This window comes from Eleutherodactylus coqui, chromosome 9 (assembly GCF_035609145.1).
Source record: "Eleutherodactylus coqui strain aEleCoq1 chromosome 9, aEleCoq1.hap1, whole genome shotgun sequence".
In the NCBI taxonomy this organism is placed as follows: Eukaryota; Metazoa; Chordata; class Amphibia; order Anura; family Eleutherodactylidae; genus Eleutherodactylus; species Eleutherodactylus coqui.
This window is the reverse complement of record NC_089845.1, coordinates 63,393,623-63,402,133: the sequence shown is the minus strand read 5'-3', so window position 1 is coordinate 63,402,133 and position 8,511 is coordinate 63,393,623. Positions and strand designations below refer to the sequence as shown.

Below are 8,511 nucleotides of genomic sequence, written 5' to 3'. Positions count from 1 at the left end.
TCAATTTTTAGACTAATCTGAGCTTATGAATAATAGTAGAAATTTGGCTGTGATCTAAATGTACCAAACATTAGGGGTTTTTATATCACATAAGTCATGTTGACTACTATCATATTAAAATCTCCAGAAAATAGAAATATAGCTTTACATACCGGCCGCTCACGTGTATGGCCGGGGCTGTCATACATGGATGGACTATGAGTGGGGTCCTTTCTTAGTCTTCCCCTCTGATTAACTATGACCATGGGCGATAGAATGCGGTTGCCCTGGTAAGACAACCACTTTAAAACCACACTTACCAACTCTTTCAGAAATTCCAGGAGGCTCCTGGAAAGAGGGGACTCCTGGGAGGTCAGAAAAGTGTCCCAGGTGACTATCTATCTCTCTATCTATCTATCTATCTATCTATCTATCTATCTATCTATCTATCTATCTATCTATCTATCTATCTCTCTATCTATCTATCTATCTATCTCTCTATCTATCTATCTCATATCTATCTATCTCATATCTATCTATCTAGCCCATATCTATCTATCTCATATCTATCTATCTATCTTATATCTATCTATCTATCTATCTATCTATCTATCTATCTATCTCATATCTATCTATCTATCTATCTCTCTCATATCTATCTATCTCTCATATCTATCTATCTATCTCATATCTATCTATCTATCTATCGATCTCATATCTATCTCATATCTATCTCTCTATCTATCTATCTATCTATCTATCTATCTATCTATCTATCTATCTATCGCATATCTATCTATCTCCTATCTATCTATCTATCTATCTATCTATCGCATATCTATCTATCTCATATCCATCTATCTATCTCATATCTATCTATCTCATATCTATCTATCTCATATCTATCTATCTATCTATCTATCTCATATCTATCTCATATCTATCTATCTCATATCTATCTATCTCATATCTATCTATCTATCTCATATCTATCTATCTATCTTATATCTATCTATCGCTGAGTTCCTTGCAGGATATATTAACACATTTTCTACATTTTCTTCATGTATTATGTTGTGTTGCTCAGGCATTACTAACATAATTCATGGTTTTTGCAGTATTTAAGTTTCAGTTGCTCATTTTGCATTTTGTAGATCATTGTACTTTAATGCTAAGAAAACTAAATTAAAGCTTTTAATTCATAGCTGTCATAATATCTGTAATTACAAAACTTATTTATTTCACTTTTCCCGTCTTTCATCTGAGCTCCTACTGAGCCATAGATAGTGTAGCAATTTGTCCGAGCGCTGCGAATGTTGCACTTGAATAATGAGCCTTTTTACGCTTCATCTTATATCTCATCTAGCTAATGGCACATATTTTGACTCATTTATGTTACAGAGAACGTTTATTTTTACTAAATGTAAAGTGTAATTAATTAGAAGCATATATAGTGGAGGCTGGTTCACATTCTATGGCAAAGCATAATGTAACATAATAAACCCTTAGAATGGGTTCTTGAATAGTAATAATAGCATATTATAGAATAATTTATATACCATGGCCTGTCGCAGGATGGATATGTATTTGAATAATATAGTAGGTTTTCTGTGAAGTTTCTTGCTTTTAGGCTTCATGCAAACAACACACGGGGGGTGGACAAAAATATGGAAACACCGTATGAAATGCATGTCTTAAAATCAGTTTCTACATCTCTTACTGAAATATGATTTATAATCCCATGTAACTTAAGTGGAGGTAATATGACACAGATGTAGATGTTTACAGCAACAAGGTTCCATTGGTCAGGGGTTTGAACCACTCTGCTGTTGTTATCAGCTGGCTCCCAAAACCACGCAGAGCAGGGCAAGAGGTGAAGTAAACACCAATTTGGCGGGAAAGCTCTCAGCTAAGTAGGGGTAAAAAGGGCAGCTCTACATACAATGTATTCTCGCTTATGGTGTTTTATGGGTCACATGCTTTGAGTATGACATTTTTCACGTGCTTTTGCATACAACTTGAAACACGACAGAAAAAACACAAACAAAATGTTACTAATTTAAAAATGCCATCAAAAGTGTTTAAAAATTCCAGGAAAGAACACTGGGGCCTAAATACATAAAATGGATTTTCATACGCCGGTCTAAGTAAACTTTGCCGCAGCTTAACTAATTCCACCAAATGTATTAAGAGGTTTGTATTAATGTACTAGTCACATCAGGTGGCACCTCTGTGCGGAGAATGAAAACCTACGCTCTGAGCTGGCACAGAAAATAGCTGTAATAGACTTCTGCTATAATAAATGCTATTTTCTATTGTTCATTGCAGTAAATATGATGGGCCACACCTCCAAATGCTAGACTCCCACAACATTTTTGAAAAGTTGGTGTGGCCTGGTATAAAAGTTCGAAAGGCCACAATTTTGGTGCATGTACCAAAATTGTGACTTTTGAATGCCAGAAAACTGGCGTACAAAGGATGATAATTATGTTTAACCATTTTTTGGGCAAAGGGTTGGGGACGGGGGGGGGGGGGGGGCATATATTTTTAAAAGCTCCTTCAGAATTACCAGATATTATATGTCTTTGAGTTTTCCTCCTCTATTAAGTTGTTGATAACTCCATTTAGCATTTTCTCCAGTTAGAGCTGTTGACTGACCCACCCTGGCCAGGTATCGGAGATTTGTATGTGTTTGTGTCTGCACACAACTGCTATCTCTTTACACAAGTAAAGACCAGTTTTGCAACTAAAGGTACCTTTGCACGGGGTGATTATTGCCTGAATCATCCTTGGAAACAGCGGGCAATAGTCGTCCAGTGTTCATGTAGTCACCAACAGGCCACTGAGTGAGAAATCACTTACCTCTCGAAGTCGCTTGTTTTTTAGCTCACCACCTATGAACAACTGTGGGTGGATAGAAGAGATCCCCGGCCGCTCTGCCCCCATTCCCTGAACGACCATTGCTCCTGTGTGAAAGCACCGAAGTAGTAGTCTGTGGGATGGCTGTTGGATGCTAATGAACCCGACAGTCATCCCATGTAAAGGTACCTTTATAGGGTGAATCCAATATTACTGTAGGATAGAGATAAGCCATTTGCGGGACTTATAGAACTGATACTCTACATTTATTTGACAGTTCATTAGGAAACTAAACCGATATCGTCCCTCTCTTATTTTGTCTGCTACTGTTCTATCCTATCTAGCTTTATATTTCACTAACCTAAGCTATTAATTAATTATATTTTCATAAGAATAAATAAAAAGTTGTCTTACCCATCATGCACTGCAGTGGTTGGTGTCAGAGAAAACTGATCTATATGTTCTCAAATGACTTTGTTTTTTTGAGTGTATTGTTCTTTAAAGGGGTGTCAAAATTAGACAACTCCTCTGTAAAGGAAGTTGTCAGGGCTCTGAAACCCTTATCCATCAGATGTTATCACTTGGGAAATCCAAGCATCCTTATATTTCAATTGCAATGGCACCCACTGAAATGAATTGGTGACAACTGTGGCACCAAGTCCTCCAGAGGCATATCCACTGATATCTTCACTCAGGCCTTTAGACAAGAGGCCCCTTTAAGATGTCCACATGCCTAGTAGGATATATGGATAGGGATTGTCCCATCAAGACATTTCCTTTAATCTTCAACTAATTGTTTTGCTGTTATACCTCTACCATAATAAATACAGGACTGAAGGATATAAGTATCATATACTACTGTATATATGATATGTTTCACAGTTGTTTGCTTTGGTAGAATTTAATGACTGCAATAATTAGAACATTACATGATGTCTTTAGCTTTAATGCCAAGAAAGATGGAAAAGGCTGAAATCAAAGAACATAAGGGAATGTAACTTGTATACAACCTGCAATTACACCCAACATCTATATTTGTTTTTGCACTGACATATAATTAATGCAGACAGAATAAGACCCTTCCCTGAGACCGGTCTCCAAATATTATTTTTGAGGTTTTATATTCCCAGAGCATTGATGTCTGTGTGCTAAATCCAAGCCATACAAAGGACTCCCGGACAACAGATTACACCGGCCGAGTGTACTTTAAACTCACTGCCAAACAAAGCTTGGCAGATCTGGATGATAATCAAGCACCATCTGCACACATCCCAGTCTATAAGAGAATCCTTTTATATTGATACACACAGATATTTAACGACTTAATAGCAATTAACTCTGACAATATTGCTGTTTAGTTGTTACATAAATGATATTTGTACAACGTCACTTGGGGTGGTTGATAATAACGATCTGATGTATATATAAATTAGGATCCTATAGGTAAGTAAGAGCAGCTCCAGGGACCCCAATACAAGGTCTGAACAAGACCCCCAACAATCATGTGCCATTTATAATACTAGTGTCTTCTATGTGTCGGAAGAGCTTTAGACCACCCTCAGGTGCGACTGCTATCTTAGAACTCCCTATGGCTACTCCCCTTTTATTGGTTATGATCAGACCATGAGACTTCCATATTTACCAACATCATGAGAAAGCTGAACTTTAACTCTCCCTTCTTTCATTTCTTGGGTTATCTACCTATGAGGCTTTGACAATGTCACTGGTTTGAGAAATGAAGTTTAACCCTTTCCAATCCAATTTGTATCCTGGTTTTCCTAGGGGGGCTTACTCTTTTTTTGCTGTTATACAACGGCGCTATATGCTGGCTAAAGCCAGTACTGCATGAGGTGACACGTTGGATAGGCTCTGACAGTAGAGAGGCTGGCAATATACAGTAAGAGAACCCCCGCAGTACGTCTTGCAACATCGGAGCTGTACAGCCTTAAATCATAATGTCTTCAGACGTCAGAGAGTGGATTGGAAGGGGTTAAGTATTGTATTCAAACTTGCTCACTGGAGCAAGTTCAGAGAAGAGTTACCAAGATGGTGAGGGGTCTGCAAATCATGTCCTATGAGGAACGGTTAAAGGATCTGGGAATATTTAGCTTGCAAAAAAGAGGGAAGAGAGGAGACTTAAAGCAGTCTACAAATATCTGAAGGGCTGTCACAGTGCAGAGGGATCAGCCCTATTCTCATTTGTACAAGGAAAGACTAGAAGCAATGGGATGAAACTGAAATGGAGAAGACACAGATCAGATATTAGAAAAAACTTTCTGACAGTGAGGGGGATCAATGAGTCTTAAAGGGGTTGTCCCGAGGCAGCAAGTGGGTCTATACACTTCTGTATGGCCATAATAATGCACTTTGTAATGTACATTGTGCATTAATTATGAGCCATACAGAAGTTATAAAAAGTTTTTTACTTACCTGCTCCGTTGCTAGCGTCCTCGTTCCCATGGAGCCGACTAATTTTTGGCCTCCGATGGCCAAATTAGCCGCGCTTGCGCAGTCCGGGTCTTCAGCAGTCTTCTATGGAGCCGCTCGTGCCAGAGAGCGGCTCCGTGTAGCTCCGCCCCGTCACGTGCCGATTCCAGCCAATCAGGAGGCTGGAATCGGCAGTGGACCGCACAGAAGAGCTGCGGTCCACGAAGACGGAGGATCCCGGCGGCCATCTTCAGCGGTAAGTATTGAAGTCACCGGACCGCCGGGATTCAGGTAAGCGCTGTGCGGGTGGTTTTTTTAACCCCTGCATCGGGGTTGTCTCGCGCCGAACGGGGGGGGGGGGGTTAAAAAAAAAAAAACCCGTTTCGGCGCGGGACATCTCCTTTAAGTAGGTAACTAACTGGGTCAGTGATAGAAAGCAGGGGGTGGTTATAACGGTATGTACTCTGATTGGGTGGGGTACCACAGGGGTGAGTATTGGGCCCTATTCTTTATATTAGATTTATTAATAACCTGATAAAAGGATTGTGCAGTAAAATATCAATACAGTGGTGCCTTGGGTTAAGAGTTTATTTCGTTCTGTGACCGAGCTCTTAGCCCAAAACACTCGTAAGTCAAATCAATTTCTCCCAGTGAAATAAATGGAAAAGCCATTAACCCGTTCCTGATCGCGAAGCTCTCCCACTGATTTCAATGGGAGAGCCCCATTGAAAGCAATAGGATGCCAGCACCCCCACAGTAATTTTTGGGAAAGGGCATTAAATATAAGCCCTACCCTGAAAATCATCCCTAGCTGTTGTAAAAAAAAAAATATATATATATACTCACCTGTCTGCTGGGGCTCAGGAGCGTCTAGCCACCACTTGTTCTCTCTGCACTGCTCTGAGGCTTTACGGCAAAGAGGGATTAAAAATGCAGGGAGAATAAGTGGCGGCTAAACACACCTGAGCCCTGGCAGCAGTGGACAGGTGCGTATATATTTTTTACTACAGCTTGGGATGATTTTCAGGGAAGGGCTTATATTTAAAGCCCTTCCCCTAAAAATCACTGCAGGGGTTGCCGGCAAGCCAATTTTTCAATTGGGCCACCGGCAGCAGCAGCGGCCTCATTGAGAGCAAGGCTTGTAACCCAAGTTTTTGCTTTTAAATCAGAGCAAAAATTCAGGAGACAGCCTGCTCTTAAGTCAAAAAGCTTGCAAGCTGAGGCACTCTTAACCCAAGGTAGCACTGTATTTGAAGATTATATAAAATTATGCAAAGTAATTAACACAAGAGAGGATAGAATGAAACTGCAAATAGCTCTTGATAATTTGGGGAATTGGGCAGAAAAGTGGCAAATGAGGTTCAACACTGATAAATGTAAGGTTATGAACATGGGCAGAGCAAAAACGTGTCACCATTACCCACTGCATGGGAAAAACACTGGGTAAAACTAATATGAAAAAGGACTTGTATGGTGAAAACTTGAAAAAACTTTTAGTCTTCGGAATAACCCTTGAACTGAACTTTAAAAGATTTCCATAATTGTCTGTGTCAACAAATTGAGAACAGCTGAATGAGCAGTTTTCTTCACTTATGGCAGTTTGGTTCTAAAAACTAATGCCGCTATTACTCTCCAGCGGGGAGTCTCAGATAGAGTGAAGTAACATACAATCCTACAAAATGTCAGCAGGTATAAATATCATCCTGCGAAGGCATTGAATAACAAGATAAAAATATAAAAGCCATCATCATCACGGCATGTACTCAATGCCAAAGCAAAGAAGACATTACAAGTGGGAAGAAGGGAACTTTGCTAGAAGACGAGGGTCTACAGCAACAGTCTTAATATTACATACGGATACATAATGTATCATTTAAAGGTGTGGCACAAGTTCCATTCCAATGAGCCAAGCTTTGTGGAACAAGGATGGTGATTTGCCTAGTGTCTAGCTGAGCAATTGAAATATACACAAAGCTGACAAGATAAATAATGTTTTACTATTAATTTCCATGCTGTTCTTATCCTAATCCAAGTCAAGCCACACTAAATACCAAACCCTTGAAGGTAAATCTCCAAGGAGGATGAGAAGTCAATGCCATTCTATCCTTAAAGCCATCATTTAGACACCTATTATTTCTGTTACAGTCTATAAAATGAATACCTGAATGCTGATCCTTTAAAGCTATTAAATAGCAATGTCATCAGCAGTTGGCAAATGAAGCCTTCCAGTGAAAGAGTGATAAAGTTGCTATAAGAAAATGCTATTTTTCTTTAATTCAGGTTAAGGATGACTTGGCTCCTGATAAACAAAGCATGATAAAATGTAGTAACTTAGAAATATCCAAGTAAGGGTGGTTTCACACCTGCATTGAGTATTTACCATTCGGGGAGCAGGAAAGGGGAATCCCTATGGCTGAATGGCTCCGTCAAAGGACGGAAACTGGATAGCGCCGGATGGACACCATTTACTATAATGCAGTCCTTCTGCCCAACTACCCAGCTTTTGGATGGAAGAAAAAGTGCTGCATACAACACTTTTTCTTCTGGTATTTTGGGTTGGATCGGTGACAGAACCCCCGGCTAGAGGTTCCAATGAGGACGTGAAACTGGCCTAGGACTCCATTCACACTATATTTCAGTGTAAAACCAGCCTTTCCATCCCAGGGATCCATTTGAATCACTAAAAACAGCATTCAGATGGAACCCCGAATGGAACTATAGGCTTTTCTTTGTCAAACTGAGACCAAGGGTGCTGGCCTTGGTCTCTGTTTCACCTGGTTTCCGTTCCTTTCCATTATTTTTCCTGAACAGAATAGCATAGTCAACTATGCTACTCTCTCTGGCAAAAGTCCTGGAATACAATGGAAGCCAGGTGAAATTGAGACGGAAGTGGTTGATTTCTCATGAATTTGTACATTAAACCATGGTATGCCAAGGAGGTAATATGGGCATCTTGGAACCTGCCACCTTAGAGTGAAGAGCTCCTTAAAAAGAGTGTCTATCTGGAAGATCTTGCCCATCTATGTATTATTTGATTTGCCGTTCCTTTCAGTGGCTGGTGTGTAATACTCATGGTCACTGCAGGATTAAAAACATGGCCAGCCATAGCAGAATCACCTGATCATGGGAAAGGGGTGTTCAGAAGCTGAACCCATAAGGCCAGCTTCAATTTACAAGACAACCCCTTTAATGACTAAAATTAAAACCTTGATTTACTCTATGATTTTTTTTGAGAACCGCAGAACA

At 39.8% G+C, this 8,511-nt stretch overlaps 1 protein-coding gene across 3 annotated transcripts in view; it reads right to left on the bottom strand.

The window, feature by feature from the left end:
* MBP (myelin basic protein) overlaps window positions 1-8,511 on the bottom strand; it is a 183,434-nt gene that overhangs the window by 2,832 nt on the left and 172,091 nt on the right. The window lies entirely within an intron of this gene.